General features: G+C 42.9%; 1 protein-coding gene across 1 annotated transcript in view; it reads left to right on the top strand.

Moving 5' to 3' along the window:
* Window positions 1-2323, top strand: part of LOC110498748 (FERM and PDZ domain-containing protein 2-like) — a 48600-nt gene extending 46277 nt beyond the window's left edge. Inside the window, exon 29 of the mRNA XM_036955541.1 lies at window positions 1907-2323. The gene's annotated coding sequence lies outside the window, so the exon portion shown is untranslated. The remainder of the gene's footprint in view (window positions 1-1906) is intronic.
* Window positions 2324-24875: the final 22552 nt, after the last annotated feature.

Here is a 24875-nt window from a genome sequence, read left to right as displayed (position 1 = left end):
ATCGGTCTAATGTCCATTGCTTGTGTTTCTTGGCCCAAGCAAGTTTCTTCTTATTATTGGTGTCGTTTAGTAGTGAGTTCTTTGCAGCAATTCAACCATGAAGGCCTGATTCACGCAGTCTCCTCTGGACAGTTGATGTTGAGATGTGTCTGTTACTTGAACTCTGTGAAGCATTTATTTTGGCTGCAATCTGAGGTGCAGTTAACTCTAATGAACTCTTGGTCTTCCTTTCCTGTGGCAGTCCTCATGAGAACCAGTTTCATCATAGTGCTTGATGGCTTTTGCGACTGCACTTGAAGAAACGTTCAAAGTTCTTGAAATTTTCAGCATTGACTGACCTTCACGTCTTAAAGTAATGATGGACTGTCATTTCTCCTTGCTTATTTGAGCTGCTCTTGCCATAATATGGACTTGGTATTTTACCAAATACCACCCCTACCTTGTCACAACACAACTGATTGGCTCAAAATCATTTAAATTAGCTTTTAAAAAGGCACACCTATTATTTGAAACGTGTTCCGGGTGACTACCTCATGAAGCTTGTTGAGAGAATGCCAAGATTGTGCAAAGCTTGTCATCAAGGCAAAGGGTGGCTACTTTGAAGAATCTCAAATCTAAAATATACTTTTATTTGTTTTTTTTGGTTACAATATTCCAAATGTCTTATTTCATAGTTTTATTCTACAATCTAGAAAATAGTAACATTAAAGAAAACCCCTTGAATGAGGTGGTGTGTCCAAACTTTTGAATGGTACTCTATATTCAGATCAAGTCAATGGCTTTTTCTCTTTTCCTAGATTATTTTGAGTACCAGGAGAGGCAAAACCCTTCCAGAAAAAAACCACATGTAGCTTCATGTTATCACATGTTGCTTTACTTGTTGTCACATGTTATCACATTAACTTCCCATAAGATGAAAATGTGTTTTTTGGAACACTTCATGTGTTCACGTTAAATGAATGTGGTTTTTCCGTAAGGGAAGATGTGGTTGGACTGGGGCAGTGGAGTTCTACAGTGTTAACCACTGACAACAAGGAGCGCTCTATTACACAAGCTCAAGTGGATTGAAGGTCAGGGGAATTTATTAATCATGGCTTTGTGAACTGTACGGTTTTGCCTGATGCGGATTTGGTTTCAGTTCTGTGGTCAGTGGCACAGAAAGACAGACAGGATGTACCGCGTACAAAGAGAGAAAGGGTATACGGTTGAAGCGCTATGGTCACATAGGGAGGCCTGATAAAGAAAGAGTACGTAACCACAGTCCTGCTTTAAATAACACCTCAATGTTCTGTCCTGCGCAGTTCAGTTTATCCCCCTAATAGTGTTTGTGAGTGGAGATCAGGTGAAGTCCTGTACTTAGGGCAATACATCACATTCATTTAAGGTTAAACAGAACAGAGCTCTTACAGAGTGCTACCAGGCAGAGAAAGACTGCCGATCACAACTACCAATTCACATGTCCAGTTAAAGCATACTAGTTAAATGGATCTGAGATTTTAACATATGCACAGGGCTGCAGGACCTATACTGTTGCCCTCTTATACTGTTGCCCTCTTACAATTTAACATTATATATTAACAGTATAGAATATAGACTGTAGGATGATTTCATACAGAAGGCACCACAAATGCAGTGCATAATCAAAGAACAGGTAAGAAATGTATCTCTTATTTAACCCATGAAGCTATTGTCCACTGGGAGGCAGCATAGAGCTAAAAAAGAATCCCCTTCCACAGTCGCTGTCCCTATATCATCTCTCCTGTGCCTCAAAGCCAGGTTGGTTGAAGAAAATCTTCTAAATATTTCTCACTAAGAAGTAGTTTTGCCTATACGTGATGGTTAGGGGATACTTGATATCAAATATAGAGTTTTGGTTTGTGATTGATCTTTGCCTCTCTCTTCACAGACGGAGCTACCGAATGTAATCTGGTGCAAAGGGATGACGCCCCCGGAAAGCACATGAAAACATCGTTTAATGAACTCCTACATTCTGTTTAGTCATAAACCTACTGTAGGATCACACTGATTCTGACATGGGGCCTAAAAGCCACACTACATGATGGGAAAGCTACTCAGTGACATCACCCTAAATTAGTAGCAACTAGCATGTGTAGCATGTAGAGGTTTTGCTGTGACACAAGCAGAATGACACACCTGTCAAAGAGGCAAGAAATAGTGACATTCGATTCTGTTCTTTTTTCTGAAGTCTACAGTCTTAAACTCTTCTGAATATCATCAGTGGTCTTGCCTTTGTGAGTGTGTGTTTTCGTAACTGGAGAACCCCGAAGTTGACCCACCGGGAGGTACAGTGGCTTGCAAAAGTTTTTTGGGGGGGGTTAGTATCATTTGATTTACACAACACAACTTTGAAGATGCAAAATATTTTATATTGTGAAAAAAAACAAGAGATATGACCCAAAAAACTGAACTTGAGCGTGCATAACTATTCACCCCCCCCCCCCCCCCAATACTTTGTACAGCTTCAAGTCTCTTAGGGAATGTCTCTATAAGCTTGGGACATCTAGCCACTGGGATTTTTGCCCATTCTTCAAGGCAATACTACTCCAGCTCCTTCAAGTTGGATGGGTTCCCTGCTGGTGTACAGCAATCTTTAAGTCATACCAGAGATTCTCAATTGGATTGAGGTCTGGGCTTTGACTAGGCCACTCCAATACATTTAAATGTTTCCCCTTAAACCACTTGAGTGTTGCTTTAGCAGTATGCTTAGGGTCATTGTCCTGCTGGAAGGTGAACCTCCGTCCCAGTCTCAAATCTCTGGGAGACTGAAACAGGTTTCCCTCAAGCATTTCCCTGTATTTAGCGCCATCCATCATTCCTTCAATTCTGACCAGTTTTTCCCAGTCCCTGCTGTGTTCTCGGGGTGATGAGAGGTGTTAGACACAACATTTTCCTTGATGGCCAAAAAGCTAAATTTTAGACTCATCTGACCAGAGAACCTTTTTCCATATGTTTGGAGAGTCTCCCACTTTTGGTGAACACCAAACGCGTTTGCTTATTTTTTCTTTGGCCATGGCTTTTTTTCTGGCCACTCTTCCGTAAAGCCCAGGTCTGTGGAGTGTACATTTTAAAGTGGTCCTATGGACAGATACTCCAATCTCCGCTGTGGAGCTTCGCAGCTCCTTCAGGGTTATCTTTGTTCTCTTTGTTGCCTCTCTGATTAATGCCCTCCTTGCCTGGTCCCTGAGTTTCGGTGGGCGGCCCTCTCTTGGCATGTTTGTTGTGGTGCCATATTCTTTCCATTTTTGAATAATGAATTTAATGGTGCTCTGTGGGATGTTCAAAGTTTCTGATATTTTGTATAACCCAACCCTGATCTGTACTTCTCCACAACCTGTTTGGAGAGCTCCTTGGTCTTCATGATGCCACTTGCTTGGTGGTGCACCTTGCTTTGTGGTGTTGCAGACTCTAGGGCCTTTCAAAACAGTGTGTATATATACTGAGATCATGTGACATGTCATGTGACACTTAGATTGCACACAGGTGGACTTTATTTAACTAATTATGTGACTTCTGATTGGTTGCACCAGATCTTATTTAGGGGATTCATAGCAAAGGGATACATATGCACGCACCACTTTACCATTTTAGATTTTTTGGAAACAAGTTATTTTTTAAATTCCTCTTTACCAATTTGGACTATTTTGTGTATGTCCATTACATGAAATCCAAATAAAAATCCATTTAAATTATAGGTTGTAATGCAACAAAATAGGAAAAACGCCAATGGGGATGAATACTTTTGCAAGGCACTGTACATGAATGTGTTTAACATCTACAAAGGTGTGTTTGGAAATACAGTGTCTTCAAGATGATGTATGATGTTCTTCACCACCAGTCAGCCTTCAGACTGGCTTTGACCTTCAGAGTAGAATGAACGGTGTGTACCCCCCCTTAGGGCCGAGTCGATACAAGCCAGAGGGTCATCCTCTTTTGGGGGTCTGGATACGGGTGGAGATGAACTCCTCTCCCCCCAACCAGGAACCCTTCACCTCCCCTCGTAAATAAGGGTTCCTGTATTTCAGGTAAAACCCGCCATCGGTTGATCCATCTGGTTCCCATTTGGACTCGTGTTCCCTTGCAAATGATCCCAAATGTTTCTAATTACAGCGGCCCAATTGCGGCACGCAGGCCTGCTCGACAGAGTGCCCGCTGTTCTCTCTCGTAAACAATATAACTGTCCCGGTTTAGTCGTGTTACACTCCTCGATCAGGTCACTGGTTCTCCGTGATGTCTGACTGTCAGTGGAGTGGACACTCGTTTCTCCCACACACCCCCCTCTTTCTCTACATCTCTTTTTCCTCCCTCTCTTTCACATTTCTGTTTCTCACTGTCTCTCAAGCAGAGGTAACCTGGGACACTGATGTTCTCCTCCACTCTTTTGACGGACATTGAGCCAGAGCAGAGGAGAAGGCAATCAGTGAGTTTTTGGGGTGTTCTCTGTGGTTAGATGAATCCTCCGCACTGTCCTCCATTCAGGCCTCATCATCCACAGCCACTGACAGTGAAAGGCAATTTAATAATGAGGTCATAAAAAAAAGCTAGAGGATTCCAAGGTGGTTTGGTGAATTGAAGTGGTAAAGTCATTTGGGACAGGGTTCTGAACGTGACTCTCACCAAGATCATGGAATTCAAAATCTCCTACTCGGTCTATTTCCCGTGGTGGCTCAGGAGTTCTATCCAGGCTAAAGTTGCAGACCTGAGTTTTTAAAGTAACTGTGCAGTAGAAATCTCACTTCTAAAGTTAATATTCTGTTAACTCATACCCAAATAACGTTGACTCATCCTATCCTTGTTTTTGTGGCCAAAAGCATACATTGAAGAAAGAAAAAAAACACTTTAAAAACCCTAACTCAAACTTTTAGCTCAAACAGAACGTAAAAAAAAAAATGCTTGATATTTCCTCATAGAGGATGATGTCATCCTGAGGAGGATGAGCTGGCCAGTCAGTGGTCTACTCGCGTTCATATTATTTAACGACCGGTATACGCCCACACCATTTTGTTGGTAGGATACACTCACACCATTCCAATACAGATAAGTTGCTTTTTTAGCATACTTATACTTTTTTTGGAAGGAAAACAATTTCACTCCTATTGTAATTCATTATAGGTCGTATTTCGTAAAAATCTGGAAACACTGGACAGTTACTTTAATACTGTTTATCCGCAGAAGGTGTATAAATAGCAGCAGTCATGACAAGAGTGTGCCGACCTTGCCGCTCCTCCAGAAAAGCAGAGAAAAAAAACATGGACATGGTTTTGCAGTCTGGCAGCTCTGAAACCTTCTCCCTCTATATTATGAGAGATTGCGAAAGATTCACTTTTTCCACAGCTCTGACGCACAGTCCAGCCATCCCGCCACCCATCCATGATTGCATGTGTTTCCCGCTTGTGTCTTTTGATGTGCTTCTCACTCCCAATTAAAGTGACTGTGCTAATGTGTTAAGTGGCGTGCCACGACTTAAAGGTAGACTCTATTATTTTTGAGAGGACTTCAAATTCATCACCTTCGGATCCCTGACCGGCATGGAAAAAGCCACCCGTCAGAGAATGTGAATGAGAAATCACAAATGTGGAGTTATTATTCGAGTGGGAAAGGAAATCCTAATTGCGATTATATCCTGGCCAGGTACTTGATACTGACAATCAAAACAGTGCTAATTGTACATTATGAGAGTTAGCCCGGCCAACTCATAAAGTTTCTGAAGCCTTCCAGCTTTGAGGGCGTCAGAAAAGTACAAAAAAAGAGAAAGATATATCAGAGGGGCTGTCAAAGAAGGTTTAAAACGGACCAGTGGAAGTGTGTAAAATTCAATGGCGTTGTGGCTGAATAGGCGGGAGAGGGAAAAGGGCGGGAGAAAGCTATACAAATGGGCGTAGTATACAAAGTTAACATGTTGACATTGTTCTCCGTGTGAGGTCCCTCTAGTGACAGCCCAGTAACACACAGGAGAGCTATTCAATACGGCCTATAACAAAAATCCACATCATACGTCTCTCCACTTTAGGAAACGAAAACAAAGTCAAGAAAAGCCTGTGTGTTTTGTGCAGGGCAGACCCTGTTTCGGTATTGTGTAGGTGGTTGGTCGGGGGATGGGGTGTGCTGCGGGGGAGAGGAGGAGGGTGACAGCTTTGAATGATCTTTTTGTGTTTTGCGCTGACTTCGGTGTTAAAGGCTTTGGCCCACAGAGGGGTTTCTTTTTTTGTCAACTTGGCGATAAGATTTTCAGACGGGTTTTCAAGCCTGTAGTTATATTTTACACAGTCCTTTCCCTTCCCCCACCGAAAAATAATAGTAAAGGTCTTGGAATCATTGAAGTCTTTTGGATACTGTACACCTTGTTTTTCATTTTCACTCGCCCTCCTCTTTCTGAGGAGAAACATCTGCAGAATGGATCAAAGGGCCTCAGGGGATGGAGGTTATTCCCATCACACAGGAGGTGCTGGAGGTGAGGTCAAAACCCTGAAACACGGGCCTCCGTCAGGGTGAAAAGGCTGCCGTTACCTGAAACACGGGCCTCAGTCAGGGTGAAAATGCTGCCGTTTCCTGAAACACGGGCCTCAGTCAGGGCGAAAAGGCTGCCGTTACCTGAAACACGGGCCTCAGTCAGGGCGAAAATGCTGCCGTTACCTGAAACACGGGCCTCGGTCAGGGCGAAAATGCTGCCGTTACCTGAAACACGGGCCTCAGTCAGGGCGAAAAGGCTGCCGTTACCTGAAACACGGGCCTCAGTCAGGGCGAAAAGGCTGCCGTTACCTGAAACACGGGCCTCAGTCAGGGCGAAAATGCTGCCGTTACCTGAAACACGGGCCTGAGTCAGGGTGAAAATGCTGCCGTTACCTGAAACAGCCATTGTGGATATGGAGAAGTAGCTTGAAGTAGAAATGGACCTTTACCACAGATTCAAACCATTCCGTTATTAGGTCATTATATCTGACCCTGTATCAGTGGTTAGGGGCCAATTCTATCTTCTCCAGCGATGGGCACATCCTGGAAACCATCCTTCTAGTAACTCTAAACTCGACATAAGTGCACAATCAGTGTTTGGTTGGGCCTCTTTCTTTTCCTCTCCTGTGATTTATGCCATGCCTGTTTTCCACAGTCACAAGCATAGAGCTGCAATCAGATGTTAGGGTTGTGTTGACTCTCGCTGCGACGCAGGAAGCCAAGTACAGTAGAGCATTGCATGGGGACCTTAAAACACTGGGTAAATGGGGAGAACTCCCAGTTATATAAAACATGCTCCATTGCTACCATATGGTGTGTATCTTCACAGACCGGTCCAGGTTTATAGGAGAAAATGTGCAAAGGAAAATAATCAAGGTGGCTGTTGTCATTTTACAGTATGTGGAGAGCGGTGGAGGCTGCTATGGGGAGGATGGCTCATAATAACGGCCGGGATGGAGTGAATGGAATGGTATTAAACACATTCATTATTATGAGCCATCCTCCCCCTCTGTAGCCTCCACTGGGAGAGAGAAGACATAAATCATGTCAACTCAGTAGAGGATGCCATGTCACTATAATTTGGGTGATAAACACATGCACATACACGCACACCCTCCCAGGCAGGCCACAGCTGGTCAATTCCATCCACCATCCGCTGGTTCTGCTCCCTTCCACCTCACCCTCTAGGTTCTATACCATCTCTACAGGGTAGTATCACCCAGGGCCCTGGCAGACAAACGTGGATCTCCACACCCCGAGCCGTTAATATCAGCCTGCATGAAACGCAGCAAGACCACAGTGCTCCAGCACCGCTTTTACAAGACCTTTCTCGATCTCTCGCCGTCTGCCACTCTCTCTGCCTCTCTGTCTCTGCCTCCTTTCCGTGTCAAAGAGAGCCGGAATGCAAACAAACAAAGTCAAATGAAATACATTGTTTTTCCTCCAATCAGAAACACGAGAGCCTCAGAGAAGCTCGGAGGAGAAGAGAGGCACGCACTGGAGGAATTTAACAACGCCTCAGAGCTTCAGTCCGGGCCTCTTTTATTTGACTGTAAGATAATGACATTGAGCTCAAATAATCCTTTATATCCTTCCTCCAGTGCTCCCTCTCTCCTTCTCAAATGCTTCCCTCAGGACAAAAAGCAGGGCATGCCAGAACTGTAAATTATAGCTCTGTGTCTGTCCATCTCTCCTCATAAACTTATATTTGTACCCATAAAGATTCATGCCGGTTTCCATTGGGGCTGTTTTTGGGTGGCAAATATCCTGGCCTTTATAAATCATGGGTCCCATCCATTTAATGGAACAGTGATGGATGAGAGCGGATGGGTGAGTATCAGACCGCTGTCTTGAGCTACAGAAGGGGAAGTGTGGCTAATCGGAGTTGACCTCCGTCCGGGGTCATATTGTCTCCACCTGGATGCAGCCATGCAGAAAGCCACAATGAGGACCACATCCTTTGGAGAGGAGACAGAGGATGTGAATAGATCACTGTCAACACAAGTCTAATCCACCAGATGTCAGCAGTGCATTCACACTCGCACTATATTTCAACGAAGCAAACCACTCAGCAACTGCTCACAACCAATCAATGTAGGCAGGCACAACATATTGCTGTAAAGTCCTCTGGCGCTGTGTGATAGATGATTACTGTCTACAGTTAGAGTTCACGCATGCACTTGTAGCATTCTTCTACTGTCCGTGGTGATGTGCAGTATTTGGCAGGATATTCACAATGTAAATAGAGGAGGTCTTGTTAACGATGTGGGGCCATGGAGGCAGGACCTATGGGGGCGTGTGCGTGTGTATATTTGTTTGCTTTTCGACATTTCATTACAGCCAGCAATTTAAAATGCCCAGCTATGTGGTCTCTTCACTTACCATTTGATATTCTGAGCACAGACAAACAGAAACAAAGGAATGTTCTCATTTTCACATTGTCTCAAGCCTTGATTTTCTGTTTTCATCCTACTTTTTTTGTTTAATCAAGTTTGTACTTCCATCATTACGATTTGGAGTCAATAAAACTTGTTTTCAACCACTCAACAAATGTCTTGTTAACAAACTATAGTTTTGGCACGTGGTTTAGGACATCTACTTTGTGCATGATACAAGTCATTTTTCCAACAATTGTTTACAGACAGATTATTTCACTTATAACTCACTGGATCACAATTCCAGTGGGTCAGAAGTTTACATACACTAAGTTGACTGTGCCTTTAAACAGCTTGGAAAATACCAGAAAATGATGTCATGGCTTTAGAAGCTTCTGATAGGCTAATTGACATCATTTGAGTCAATTGGAGGTGTACCTGTAGATGTGTTTCAAGGCCTACCTTCAAACGCAGTGCCTCTTTGCTTGACATCATGGGGAAATCAAAAGAAATCAGCCAAGACCTCAGAAAGAAAAATGTAGACCTCCACAAGTCTGGTTCATCCTTGGGAGCAATTTCCAAATGCCTGAAGGTACCACATTTATCTTTAGCAACAATAGTACGCAAGTATAAACACCATGGGACCACGCAGCCGTCATACCGCTCAGGAAGGAGACGCGTTCTGTCTCCTAGAGATGGATGTACTTTGGTGCGACAAGTGCAAATCAATCCCAGAACAACAGCAAAGGGTCTTGTGAAGATGCTGGAGGAAACAGGTACAAAAGTATCTCTATCCACAGTAAAACGAGTCCTATATCGACATAACCTGAAAGGCTGCTGCTCCAAATCCACCATAAAAAAAGCCAGACTACGGTTTGCAGCTGCACATGAGGACAAAGATTGTACTTTTAGGAGAAATGTCCTCTGGTCTGATGAAACAAAAATGGAACTGTTTGGAGGAAAAGGGGGAGGCTTGCAAGCCGAAGAACACCATCCCAACCCTGAAGCGGTTGCTTTGTTGCAGGAGGGACTGGTGCACTTCACAAAATAGATGGCATCACGACAGAGGGAAATTGTGTGGATATATATTGAAGCAACATCTCAAGACATCAGTCAGGAAGTTAAAGCTTGGTCGCAAATGGGTCTTCCAATAGAACAATGACCCCAAGCATACTTCCAAAGTTGTGGCAAAATGGCTTAAGGACAACAAAGTCAAGGTATTGGAGTGACCATCACAAAGGCTATGCTATCTCAATGCTATGAAAAATGTGTGGGCATAACTGAAAAAGCATGTGAGAGCAAGGAGGCCTTACAAACCTGATTCAGTTTCACCAGCTCTGTCAGGAGAAATGGGCCAAAATTCAACCAACTTATTGTGGGAAGGTTGTGGAAGGCTACCCAAAACTTTGACCCAAGTTAAACCATTTAAAAGCAATGCTACCAAATACTAATTGAGTGTATGTAAACTTCTGACCCACTGGGAATGTGATGAAAGCTTAAATAAATCATTCTCTCTACTGTTATTCTGACATTTCACATTCTTAAAATAAATTGGTGATCCTAACTGACCTAAGACACGGAATTTTAACTTGGATTAAATGTCAGGAATTGTGAAAAACTGAGTTTACATGTATTTGGCTAAGGTGTATGTAAACTTCCCGACTTCAACTGTATCTAGACTTGGCAAAAAAACATATTGAAATCAAATATTTGTATGCGTTTCAACGTAAAGCAAATTTTAAGGATCCCAGTCCTGTGCTTTGCTTCAAGCTCCAACGGAGTTGACAGATTTATTTTCTATATGGTGGACATGCAGCACCGCCTATGCCTCCTCCACCTTAGAGCAGATGTACTGAAGGGACTTCAGTGTAGAAGTTCAGCGTTGTCGATTTCTTGGAGCATGCCTGTGATTTTCATGGCACGAGAGGGATGCATGTTCGGAACTCAAGGAAACAGACACAGAACCAGAATCCTTTTTATTTTCCACGGAGGAGGCTGTCAGAGGCTCTTGTACTTGGAGATGTGAAGCCATTTGTAGAAGTGGATTACTACCACCGGCTGCGTAATTGCAGTGAGCTTGCGTAGCAGAACTGTGTCTGCCCTGGATCAAGAATTGGGTGGCCATCCACTGAGAAGTCACATGGTTCTGGGCCTGTGCAGAATTGTTCTGGGCCTGTACATTAACACATTAGAATAAACCTATATGTACAGAACTCCAGTGGTGAAAAAGGGACCCAATTTTCATACTTGAGTAAAAGTAAAGACATCTTTTAGAAAAGTGAAAGTCACCCAGTAAAATACTACTTGAATAAATATCTAAAAGTATTTGGTTTAACAAAATATACTTTAAGTATCAAATGTAAAAAAAATAATCTTAGAAATCATTTCAAATTCCTTATTTTAAGCAAACCAGACAGGACCATTTTCTTGTTTTATTTATGGATAGCCAGATCAGCAGCAGTAGGGATGACCAGGGATGTTCTCTTGAGTGTGTGAATTGGACCATTTTCCTGTCCCGCTAAGCATTCAAAATGTAACTAGTTCTTTTGGAGTAAAAAGCACAACTTTTCTTTAGGAATGTAGTGAAGTAAGAGTAAAAGTTCTCCAAAATATAAATAGTGAAGTAAAGTACTGATACCCCAAAAAATGACGTAAGTAGTACTTTCAAGTATTTTTACCTAAGTATTTTACACCACTGTGGAATTCTTAATAGGCATCACTCAAGTTTTAATTACACAAAAGTGTAAAAAATAATAATAATAATCATATTAAAAAAGCCATTATGTGGCTAAGTAGATGAAGATGGGTGCTTTGAATGGAGGCAGAATAGAGGCCATATGAGGCTCCTGGAATTGGAGATGGAAAGCCAGCTGCAGCAGTTGGTTACATACCTGAACTGTGGCTGCGACTGCACTGGGAGGTTGCTTCACCAAGAACTTGAGAGCCTTCCACAGAGAGGTTATCTGTGGCCTGGACGCTGGCTTTGAGAACGTTCTGGAAGTGCATACTTGCAGTGAGGCTTAATATAGCTGGACTGTGGTTGTGTCTGAATGCTTGACTATGAACTGGGTGGACATTCACTGAGAGAGCATCTGGGGCTTGGGGGTTGAAGGACACGTGGTGTTGGGAACATTCTGAAAGTGCTGTGGCCAGACACCCTAGTTCTGTGCCTGTGCAGTGTGATTCTGCGGCTGTGCAGTGTGGTTCTGCGCCTGTGCAGTGTGGTTATGCGCCTGTGCAGTGTGTTTCTGCGGCTGTGCAGTGTGGTTCTGCGCCTGTGCAGTGTGATTCTGCGGCTGTGCAGTGTGGTTCTGCGCCTGTGCAGTGTGGTTCTGTGGCTGTGCAGTGTGGTTCTGGGCCTGTGCAGTGTGATTCTGCGCCTGTGCCGTGTGGTTCTGCGCCTGTGCAGTGTGGTTCTGGGCCTGTGCAGTGTGGTTCTGGGCCTATGCAGTGTGGTTCTGCGGCTGTGCAGTGTAGTTCTGGGCCTGTGCAGTGTAGTTCTGGGCCTGTGCAGAGTATGTATGTGTACCAGAGCTATCTCTTGTCTTGCAGTGGTCATACGTTCTAACACTCAACACAAGTCAGAAGGGCCACATCCCTCTGCCTTGTTAACAGTTTTATTTGACCTTTTTTTAACTAGGCAAGTCAGTTAAGAACAAATTCTTATTTTCAATGACGGCCTAGGAACAGTGGGTTAACTGCCTTGTTCAGAACGACAGATTTTTACCATGTCAGCTCGGGGATTCGATTTTGCAACCTTTAGGTTACTAGTCCAACGCTCTAAATTCCATCGCCGTTTTTCAGGTGCGTATATAGTTTGTATTTATTAGTTTCAACGAACAACGCCATTACCCCAATACGTTTAAAGCAATGATTTTTTTTTATTTTTTTACATGAATTCAAATCCAGTGTCATTGTATATGAACCAGTAGATGGTGCTGGTGAGTCTTGTCTGCTGGGCGCACCATACAGTGCTGTACTGTACAGTCAATCTGCCTGAGACCAGGGAGCCTCATGCATTACCACAGCAGAAAGACAAACCATCAGATGCCATTAGTGGTTAACCACGGAGGGCCAAGGGTGCAGGGAGAACTGTCAAGATGGGATTCTATTTCTCAGTTTATCCCGGGGCTGGACACTGTGGTAGGAATTCACGAATTGTGTGCAATCACATATGGTAATTGTGCACCTGGAGATTATTTGACACTTTTTTTTGCAACAGTTGTAGCTATATACTGCAGGCATACTTGTGAAGCTCTTCCATGGGAACTGGTTCTGTGAGAATTTCGACGATCTACTCATTTGGAGAGAGTTGCAGCAGCAAAATATTTTGTTGATAAATAAGTACATGTCAATGTCATGTTTCTATCCAAAGATTGAGAGAAAGGGTTATTTTTATTCCCGGAGCTCCAGTGGCTTCCAGAAGTCCAAGAACAACACAAATAATAGCCTCAAGAGGAGAGAGTACTGAGAGACGGCCGTGTCTGTCCGTTTTACACTCGGAATCTTACTTACTGCAAAAAAAATGTTCCTACTTTTAACAGCAAAGTGCTTGGCTTGAACACTCACAATTATTACCCACTCTCGCTGTCCTCTGAACTCCGTGTGAAGTTTCCGAAATTGCAAGCAGTAATAGAATAGTATATTTCCATGACTGCTCTTGTGACAACGACCGTGGAACTGGGGATATGAGGGTTACTCTTCCATTGGCCCAGTCTCTCTCTTCCATCTGCCATTACCTCACTGTAATAATAACACCATTATTCTCACTAACTAAGATTCCATCCCCGGGCTTTGATGACAGTTGCAGCTCCGCTTCACTTTCTAGGTGGTGTGTGTCCTTGCCAAGAGAAAAAAAGGCCTCTGGATATGTGGAGTCTGCTGACATTTCAGGAGAAATGTGTCAAGTCCTTTTCTCGTGATGATGAATTCCGTGCCTTCTCCAGGTGCCCGTGTGGAGTTTCATCATCATTTCATTAATCAGACCTCAGACGAATTCACCCCCCCCCCCCCCCCTGTTGTGATGGCTCGGGTTATGATTTTTGGTTTCCACAGAAACAGCACCTCGAGGGGTATTTGGGCTTCCGTCTGTGACTGCTCCCAGACCCCTAACCAGTGAAGATATTTCAAATGTGACCTATGGAAAATACATATTGATGTTGGTCAAAAAGGATAGGCCTTTATTGTCTTATAGGAAATCGAAGGAATTATCCGAGGCTTGTGGCTTCTCTCACTGGGAAAATGGTGGAGGAGAAGAGCGATTGAACAGATAAGACCTCGTCCAACCCAAAGGTCAACAGTGATATATCCCCCGCAGTATGATCACATTATGATCCGAGGGGTTTTTTACAAGACATTTTGTGTTTACAGCATTTATGCTCAGTATTGTTGTCTGTTTGGCTGAACTCTTTGCAACATGGGTTTTGAATCATGATTTTCATGGCTTCGAGCAACGTTTTGGACACATCCAGCATGGAGAAGTTAAGGGGGTTGTGTGAGGAAGGAGAGAGAGTTGCAGCAAATGCATTCCTCCGTTCAGTCGAAACAGAATGAAAAATACACACTTCAACCCGACAATTTTGATGTAAGAGCCCCCGTTTTGCTCATGTAAAATGTCTCAAAGAGAGGACGTTCCTAAAACACCATGTTCTTTATTGTTTGACTACACCTTCTTCCTATGGAGGAAGCCACAGCCATTCATTAGCTGGTGTGGCTAATCATTTATGGAATGGTATTTACACCTTCAATATGGGGCCATTAGCAACTGACTCGCGCAGGCGGCTCAGCAGGAGAGGACAGGGCTTTGTACGCTGTTGTTATCCAGGCAACACACACGCACACACTCTCCCTGAGCATGGGTGGTCATGGGGCCACTACAGCCCTAACCAACACCCGGGTCCTTGGCACACCTCCCACAACACAGACACATCCCCGCTGCTTGACAAAAACGGCTCCAAATTGTTTTTGTCTTCTGATTACATACTCCCATTCCACAAGCTGTGCTTTGGTGGCTTGGAAACAAAAGTCATATTGATGGAGGACATTTGTTAGGGTGTACTGTAGCATTCCTTATGAAGGACGGCTTTATGCACAGCCAGTTCCATACAGCCATCTTTAAAGGCCCCAATGCTAACCACCCACCCGCCCTAATGGCTGGCCCCAAAACAGGAAAGACTCAAAATAGGAGAAACACTTCCATTTTTGACAGAAATATTGAATCCAAGTGGAAACTCCACACTGAAGAATTTGGCCCACTGGATGTTGTTTCGGTGCGTTGACCAATCCCCATCCAGTAGTCATGGCCACCTATATGGGTTAAGGGAGCTCCAACGTGACCCTTTGCACTCACAGAGGGACAGCTGTTGCCAGTAGCTACAAAACCCTGTCCACTTTGGATTGACAACGTCCGTAAATCCTGATATATTATGCATTCTTCCATTGGTAGATAATACAGAAATGCCTCTACTATTTCGTATTGGTTCAATTTTACATGGTTAGTGTTGGAGGAGCCAAAGTCAAAACAGTCTGATGAATGTCAAGCTAATAGAGGATGGGCGGGCCGGCTAATTTACTCTCAGAGCCAGGTTGAGGCGCTACTGCAGTCTATAGCTCTGATAAAGATCACGACAGGTACAGAGATTGACCATAGTTAGGGCCCTGAGTTTTTCCTGGTCAGGTCATGCGGTTCAGAAACAAAAAAACTGGACCCTAACTCTACTTCCATAGCTGTTGTGTTGGTGCTCAGCCATGCTTGAAGTGTTCCTGCAGCAAGCGAGGTCCACCGTTATAAGGATGATTTAACAGGGGATGAGGAGTCTGGTTACAGGATCTTTATAGACAGACGAGTGGACCAATAATGTAGAGCGAGGGGGTTGGTTTTAAAGGACAGCTGTGCAACTATACCCCGCTGAAAGATGTGCCGTAGGATGTCACCGTAACTTAGGGTCACAACACTATACTACCTTCACGTCCGCTAGTGTGTCCTCCTAACAAACTACAACAGTAGAGATTAAGATTCAATAGTAGATCATCTTGATTCGGTTCCAAAGCTGTCAAAAGAACTCAGGACAACACTAACTTTTTTTTACCACTACTTTCAGCTCTATAAAGTGTGAAAATGGCGGAATTACAAGTAAAGTAGAGGAAATTAGCATGCTTCCCTGTCGGAACAAGTTGTAAAAATGTCACCTCCGCTTTGCAATTGTTTAGTTAAAGGTTGTAAAATAAGAGCTTGGTGTCTTTGTGTGTCTTTGTGTGTCTTTGTGTGTGTGTGTGTGTGCGTGCGTGCGTGCGTGCGTGTTGGCTGCCTGAGGTCTTTAATCAAGGTAATATAAGACTTTAAAGCTTCAGAAACTTGGCTCTGCTACAGTATCTTAAGACTTGATACACATACTATTCAGTGGCTTACTTTCGTCCCCATATCAGCAATAATACCTACTGTGCATACCTTAATACAACATCATTTTCTGAACAATTTTATTCTATATATTTTTTTTTTTCAAAAGATGTACTCGATGGAAGGAGTCAATTCCTTGTCAACCCTCAATGGGTACAGTTGTTTTGAGTCTGAAGTGTAACAGCATGACGTAGTCATCCAGGACAAATTCCTGCTCTTGCCTAGACAACTCCTCAGAGGGCGAGACGTGCCTTTGTCTGAGCAAAAGAGAGATCTCGCTGTCCAGACAACTGCACTATGCAGACGACAACAAACTCCACACTTACACACACGTGCAGCACACAAGTACACAAATAAACACACTCATACATACACATGCAACCAGCACACACAAAGAGTACACACATACACTTAGAAAGAAAGGTGCTATCTACAACCCATAGGAGAACCCTTTGAAGAACCCTTTTTAGTTCCAGGTAGAACTTTTGGGGTTCCATGTAGAACTCTCTGTGGAAAGGGTTGTACATGGAACCCTTTATTTATTTATTTTTGAACCCTTTTTTTCTACGAGTGTAGAGAAATTCACAAAGTATGAAAATACTGTACATTGACCGCAGGTTGTTGTGGGTACAGACTTGAATGCCATAAGTGATTATGATGAAATGTCTGCCCCCATGGCAACATTGGGTTTGACTCACTCCATCTTGCACACAGTAGCAGGTTGAGTGCACAGCAATTAAAACTTCGGCGTATGACCCGCAGCTCCAGGACACACACATCTATTTTTGCTAAATGTTTTGTTTATTTGCTTTGCCCGCAGGGCTTATCCGTCTCAACAGCGCCTCTCAAAGTGTTTTGTTTTTTCATGTGCAGTCAATTAAGGTTAATGTGATAGACATTAAGAGACATTAGAGTAAGGCAGCCCCCCCTGACAAAAACACTGATTGGCTACCAGAACACATCAAACAGGTGCTGGGACATGCAACCCCAGAGCAAGGCCTTGGGTTAAGAATTGTCAACGACGTCGGCAGAGTGCCTTTGAAAACGAAGATGTGAGGCAGGATATTGGCAAACGCTTCTGCAGACTTTGTTTGCGCGAGTCTGTCAAAAACACGGTCCAACATCTGTATGAAGACTTCCATATTTTTGGGGGCAGAACCTGTAAGTCTGTTTGTGCAGAATGGAGATAGGTGTTGTCATGGGAGAGGAGAAGATTCTGGAAGGGTTCCTAGAGTAATCTCGTTGCCGGGGGGGGGGGGGGGGTGGGGGGGTATAGCTCGGACTCCTGTAGCTCGGTGGTGGTCCAAGCTATGACGGCTCTGAGGCGCTGGATAAATGTGCCGCCGTAAGTGAATCCTCAGCAGGAGATTGACTAGTAATCTACGTTTTTACCCCTCAAATGCATAACACTCAAAGTGGAGACCAAGATCCCACCAAGAGCTACACGCTACAAGACAGACAGTGACCATTGAAGGGAAAATCCCCCCGTCACATTAATTTGTGGGCCTTCAAAGCGAAACCTGCAGAGCTCTTCAAGCATATCCCCTGTACACCAATGAGCTCCAATTCAAACCAGAAAAGGGAATATACTGTTTTATTTGAATGAGCACTCCAACGTGGTCTCAAGGCAATTCGTGGTATTATGTACGTAAATCTGTATCACTCCATTTAGTATGATATATTACGTTGGGTTGCATTATGAATGGAACAGCGGTCGTACAATATCATACAAATTAGAGGACGTACAGTATCATACGTCTTACCCGGTTGTACAATAGCATACAAATTGGATGATGTAACTAATACATACATCTTGGAGGACATATAGTATTATAAGTATTTCTCAGACACCAGGTTGCTTGTTGAGAAAGAAAGGAGAATTACGGGGAGAATTTACACTGGCGGTTAGGGGAACTAACGACAAAGGTCAGGATCATTTATGTAAAAGGTTAGGAGTACTAAAACAACAAAGGTCGGGTGAATTTACTATAGATGTTGGATCTTACTTTGATTACTCTTTCGCCGCAGAAAATGTTCTGCGCATCAGGAAATTCAAAATAGCCTTGTGATTTAGATACGGTCACTGAAAACCTGCAGTTCAGTTTCTCTCCAAGCTGGGGCAGTCGAGGCGTTCTGACTAGTGCCAGCTACTGAAATCATCCTCCCTCTCTCGCTCGCTCAAATGCTAAACCACCAGACAGAACACAAATACATGTACTACTGCTACTGTGGGCCTATATGTCCTATTACTACAATGTTCAAATGTACAAAAAATGTATCTGAAATGCATGCACATCAACAACCGCGTTTTACATAGCTTAATAACACAAGATAGATATTCCTCTCCACTACCACATACAAGTGTGAAGTGTATCCGCAATGCAGCCAGCCGTACAGTAGGCTACACCTAAACCATAGCCTACTGTAGCCTTTCAAAACGAATTACACACATAGGTCTATAATCTCAGATGTAAATGAACAATAGTGAGGTAGCCTACGGAATGGAGCGCAGTGGCACATGAAAAACACGAAAACACGCAAAAAAAACGCAGCCCATGAGTTTTTGAGGTCTACAGTATATGTAATCTAAAAAGAACACATTGTTTACGAGCAAACCTAAGATTACAGATGAACTGTTAAAATTGAGTTCAGACGTGGCCTGGGGTGGTCTAGGATCGCTGCCTTCAGGATTAACATATAGGCCTACCAAATCGGTAGGCCACGTTTGAACTCAATTTTAACAGTTCATCTGTAAGCCCGTACTGTTCTGGCACAAATAACTCAATCCCCAGATTGACTTGATTTAGTTACAGATTCCAAATATGGCCAGTCCATGGATGTTTTACTCCTGATCGTGTTAAGAAATGACCATACCAGACACTTTTATTTTAAGGACAGTTGTATTTAATGGGTAACATAAATAGGAAACAAATTCAATAATAACAATATGCTACACCAACATTAGTTTCCATTCATAGTAGATTTGCCGGAGTAAACAAGGAAATACTTTACTTCAATTGTACAGAATGCTTGTCAAATAGATACATCGCCCTTAGTCTGTCCAAAAAAAGACAATGTTTTTCTGACGATAATACCAAATAGTGGGCGAACATATCTTGAAAGAATTTGGTTGCAAGCAGGACTAAGGTAACACCGACATCATCTTTTAGGAAGCGGCAATGAGATGACCAATAATACTTGCAATTGAGATCAGCTGTGCAGGGGAATTTAGTGTGTATTGATGATTTAATGAGACATCAGCTGGATATAATCTAGTGCCATCAATGGTTACAATCGGCCCCTTCTTATTTGAGTATATTCCAATACATTCTTTAGGTTACCCGCTGGCTTATCCATTTAATTGATAATGTCCTTGAAGCCGGTGTTTGGAGGATGTATTGGCACGGGTGTTGTTATGCCCGAGATGAAGTCGTTCAGGCTTTTTGTTCTGTATTTATGAGCGCGACCGCATCGTTTGATCTAAATGTTCCATTGCCATACTATCTGGCAACGTTGTTATCCCTTGCTTGCTAGCTAGCCAACTACGGCTAACTTACAATCACGTCAAAAAGTACAGCCAGAATAACAGCAAAGTAGCAGCATATGCATTTGTTTAAGCTATTTTCTAGTGACATTTACAGTGCCTTGCGAAAGTATTCGGCCCCCTTGAACTTTGCGACCTTTTGCCACATTTCAGGCTTCAAACATAAAGATATAAAACTGTATTTTTTTGTGAAGAATCAACAACAAGTGGGACACAATCATGAAGTGGAACGACATTTATTGGCTATTTAACAAATCAAAAACTGAAAAATTGGGCGTGCAAAATTATTCAGCCCCCTTAAGTTAATACTTTGTAGCGCCACCTTTTGCTGCGATTACAGCTGTAAGTCGCTTGGGGTATGTCTCTATCAGTTTTGCACATCGAGAGACTGACATTTTTTCCCATTCCTCCTTGCAAAACAGCTCGAGCTCAGTGAGGTTGGATGGAGAGCATTTGTGAACAGCAGTTTTCAGTTCTTTCCACAGATTCTCGATTGGATTCAGGTCTGGACTTTGACTTGGCCATTCTAACACCTGGATATGTTTATTTTTGAACCATTCCATTGTAGATTTTGCTTTATGTTTTGGATCATTGTCTTGTTGGAAGACAAATCTCTGTCCCAGTCTCAGGTCTTTTGCAGACTCCATCAGGTTTTCTTCCAGAATGGTCCTGTATTTGGCTCCATCCATCTTCCCATCAATTTTAACCATCTTCCCTGTCCCTGCTGAAGAAAAGCAGGCCCAAACCATGATGCTGCCACCACCATGTTTGACAGTGGGGGATGGTGTGTTCAGCTGTGTTGCTTTTACGCCAAACATAACGTTTTGCATTGTTGCCAAAAAGTTCAATTTTGGTTTCATCTGACCAGAGCACCTTCTTCCACATGTTTGGTGTGTCTCCCAGGTGGCTTGTGGCAAACTTTAAATGACACGTTTTATGGATATCTTTAAGAAATGGCTTTCTTCTTGCCACTCTTCCATAAAGGCCAGATTTGTGCAATATACAATATAAACAATATAGATTGTTGTCCTATGGACAGAGTCTCCCACCTCAGCTGTAGATCTCTGCAGTTCATCCAGAGTGATCATGGGCCTCTTGGCTGCATCTCTGATCAGTCTTCTCCTTGTATGAGCTGAAAGTTTAGAAGGACGGCCAGGTCTTGGTAGATTTGCAGTGGTCTGATACTCCTTCCATTTCAATATTATCGCTTGCACAGTGCTCCTTGGGATGTTTAAAGCTTGGGAAATATTTTTGTATCCAAATCCGGCTTTAAACTTCTTCACAACAGTATCTCAGACCTGCCTGGTGTGTTCCTTGTTCTTCATGATGCTCTCTGCGTTTTGACGGACCTCTGAGACTATCACAGTGCAGGTGCATTTATACGGAGACTTGATTACACACAGGTGGATTGTATTTATCATCATTAGTCATTTAGGTCAACATTGGATCATTCAGAGATCCTCACTGAACTTCTGGAGAGAGTTTGCTGCACTGAAAGTAAAGGGGCTGAATAATTTTGCACGCCCAATTTTTCAGTTTTTGATTTGTTAAAAAAGTTTGAAATATCCAATAAATGTCATCCACTTCATGATTGTGTCCCACTTGTTGTTGATTCTTCACAAAAAATACAGTTTTATATCTTTATGTTTGAAGCCTGAAATGTGGCAAAAGGTCGCAAAGTTCAAAGGGGCCGAATACTTTCGCAAGGCACTGTATAAGCAGACAATGAAAGCTTTTACAATATTCAATGATAAAAAAATTCTAAACCAGGTTATAGGCTACATGTGCACCACCAAGTCAGAACAATAGGCGTGATTAAGAGGGGTATAATTTCTCTTAATTATTTATCTTCATATGACAAGGATTAAAAAGGATTTGCCAGTAGATTGTCGACTTGATTCATGATGATGACTGCTAGCTAAGATTTTGAAAGTATGATGTTGATATCAGTCCAATCAAAGCTACTGTACATATTACGTGATTTGACATCATTTTATCTGTGGCCTATGACTTTGAGCCTTCTTGGATGGGCACTTCTAATATAACTCTGTTGCAGCACCCAAAGGGTTAGAATTTTTTAGGTCTACCCTTAGACTTGGCAGTGGCGTAGTGTCCCCATGACTGACAGAACACTGAGCCAATCGCAGTGCAACGCTCTGTATTTTTCTGCTGGCTTGTCCCACCACCACAGAAAGCACTGAGCTAGGCTGAAACACCTGCATTTTGGAGCTGCCTTACTCAAGAACCATATTTGTATGCAGCTTTATTACCTAAATTATACATTCTTATTTTTTTTTATCCTTATGTGACACGTATTAATGCCAAAATAACATTCAAAACAGGCAAGCCCCCCCAAACAAAATTATATATACATTTATATATAATGTTTTTTTTTTAAATTGCAAGAATTTTAGCCTCAAAGCAGTTGTTTTCTTTATAACCTGTTAGTTTATATGCTATGCAACCGTGATACAGTTAAAGTCGGAAGTTTACATACACTTAGGTTGGAGTCATTAAAACTCATTTTTCAACCACTCCACAAATTTCTTGTTAACAAACTATAGTTTTGGCAAGTCAGTTAGGACATCTATTTTGTGCATGACACAAGTAATTTTTCCCACAATTGTTTACATACAGACAGATTATTTCACTTATAATTCACTGGATCACAATTCCAGTGGGTCAGAAGTTTACATACACTATGTTGACTGCCTTTAAACAGCTTGGAAAATTCCAGAAAATTATGTCATTGCTTTAGAAGCTTCTGATAGGCTAATTGACATCATTTGAGTCAATTGGAGGTGTAACTGTGGATGTATTTCAAGGCCTCCCTTCAAAGTCAGTGCCTCTTTGCTTGACATATTGGGAAAATCAAAAGAAATCAGCCTCCACAAGTCTGGTTCATCCAAGGGAGCAATTTACAAATGCCTGAAGGTACCACGCTCATCTGTACAAACAATAGTATGCAAGTATAAACTCCATGGGACCACGCAGACGTCAAATGGGTCTTCCAAATGGACAATGACCCCAAGCATACTTCCAAAGTTGTGGAAAAATGGCTTAAGGACAACAATGTCAAGGTATTGGAGTGGCCATCAGAAAGCCCTGACCTCAATTCTATCGAACATTTGTGGGCATAACTGAAAAAGTGTGTGCGAGCAAGGTCTCAAAAATTGACAAGCTCTGTCAGGAGGAATGGGCCAAAATTCACCCAATTTATTGTGGGAACCTTGTGGAAGGCTACCCAAAACGTTTGACCCAAGTTAAACAATTTAAAGTCAATGCTACCAAATACTAATTGACTGTATGTAAACTTCTGACCCACTGGGAATGTGATGAAAGAAATAAAAGCTTAAATAAATCATTCTCTCTACTATTATTCTGACATTTCACATTCTTAAAATGAAGTGGTGATCCAAACTGACCTGAGACAGGGAATTTTTAGTAGGGTTAAATGTCAGGAATTGTGAAAAACTGAGTTTAAATGTATTTGGCGAAGGTGTATGTGTAACAGTATAATTTTTAAACCGTCCCCTCGCCCATACCCGGGCGCGAACCAGGGACCCTCTGCACACATCAACAGTCACCCTCGAAGCATCGTTACCCATCGCTCCACAAAAGCCGCGGCCCTTGCAGAGCAAGGGGAACTACTACTTCAAGGTCTCAGAGCAAGTGACGTCACTGATTGAAACGCTATTTAGCGCCCACGCTAACTAAGCTAGCCGTTTCACATCCGTTACACTCACCCCCCTTTTGACCTTCCTCCTTTTTCCGCAGCAACCAGTAATCCGGGTCAACAGCATCAATGTAACAGTACAAATTTAGACCGTCCCCTCGCCCATACCCGGGCGCGAACTAGGGACCTTCTGCACACATCAACAGTCACCCTCGAAGCATCGTTACCCATCGCTCCACAAAAGCCGCGGCCCTTGCAGAGCAAGGGGAACTACTACTTCAAGGTCTCAGAGCAAGTGACGTCACTGATTGAAACGCTATTTAGCGCCCACGCTAACTAAGCTAGCCGTTTCACATCCGTTACATATGTAAACATCCGACTTCAACTGTATGTTTCTTGGTACATTTTCTGGGGAAGCCTGGCTTCCATTGGCATCCATGAATACATGCCACTGGTTACAGTACTGCATTGTATACAAACACCTCTTCCAGCTGCCCCCTTGGAGTCGATTTTAAATATGTCTTCAGACATTCAAATCCCCCTGCTGTAGGATTCTTTTCTTCCTGCCATGAAAAGGGTCAAATTAAGATTTGTAGCAGATTACGTAAATTGGGTTAAGTTTAGAATAAGGGTTAGAGGAAGGATTAGCTCAAATGCTACAGTTGTCCCAGAAGGCGACATTAACATGCAACCTTGGGATTGCTAGACGGTCGCAGATTACGCCCGCCCATCCTCCCCGACTAACCTCCCTACTTTAGTCTCTGTCTCAAGTAACTAGACCATTAGTAGGTATCATACATCCTGGAGGTGCTCAGAAATACGTAATGTATGTTTCGCATGGCTCTGTGGCCAGGCTGTGCACTCTGGAAAGTAATTATAACACTTTAATAAGATTTCAAGTCATACAGCTGTACAGATCAAGAGCAATACTCCATGGCACAGAGGCCAACGAATGAAGAGATTCCAGTTCTTAACCTTGCATCTGGGATATTACTTGGATTTGAGACCTCTGTTTGGAGAAAAAAAAAACTCTTTGTCCTCTTTGTTTCATTTTGATCAACTGTATTTCCATAGCAGTGAGAGCACTATGTATTTCCACGGTGAGAGCGAATGACTTCCTCCATTGACATAAATTACATAGCTAAGTCAATGAATGAAGAGTAGTGGGCTTGAGGTAAACATGATTCACACCTCTCACTATCCAACTCCCGCGCCCCTTCCCTCACCCTCACAACTCAACTAAAGCATTAGATGCTACGGTCAGGCGCCACTCATTAAGTTTGAAGACGGTGTGTGTGTGTGTGTGTGTGTGTGTGTGTGTGTGTGTGTGTGTGTGTGTGTGTGTGTGTGTGTGTGTGTGTGTGTGCGTGTGCGTGTGTGTGTTGAGGGTGGGTTTTTTAGACTCACTCCCCTAGC

This window comes from Oncorhynchus mykiss, chromosome 20, assembly GCF_013265735.2.
Source record: "Oncorhynchus mykiss isolate Arlee chromosome 20, USDA_OmykA_1.1, whole genome shotgun sequence".
In the NCBI taxonomy this organism is placed as follows: Eukaryota; Metazoa; Chordata; class Actinopteri; order Salmoniformes; family Salmonidae; genus Oncorhynchus; species Oncorhynchus mykiss.
This window is presented reverse-complemented; position numbering and strand designations above follow the sequence as displayed.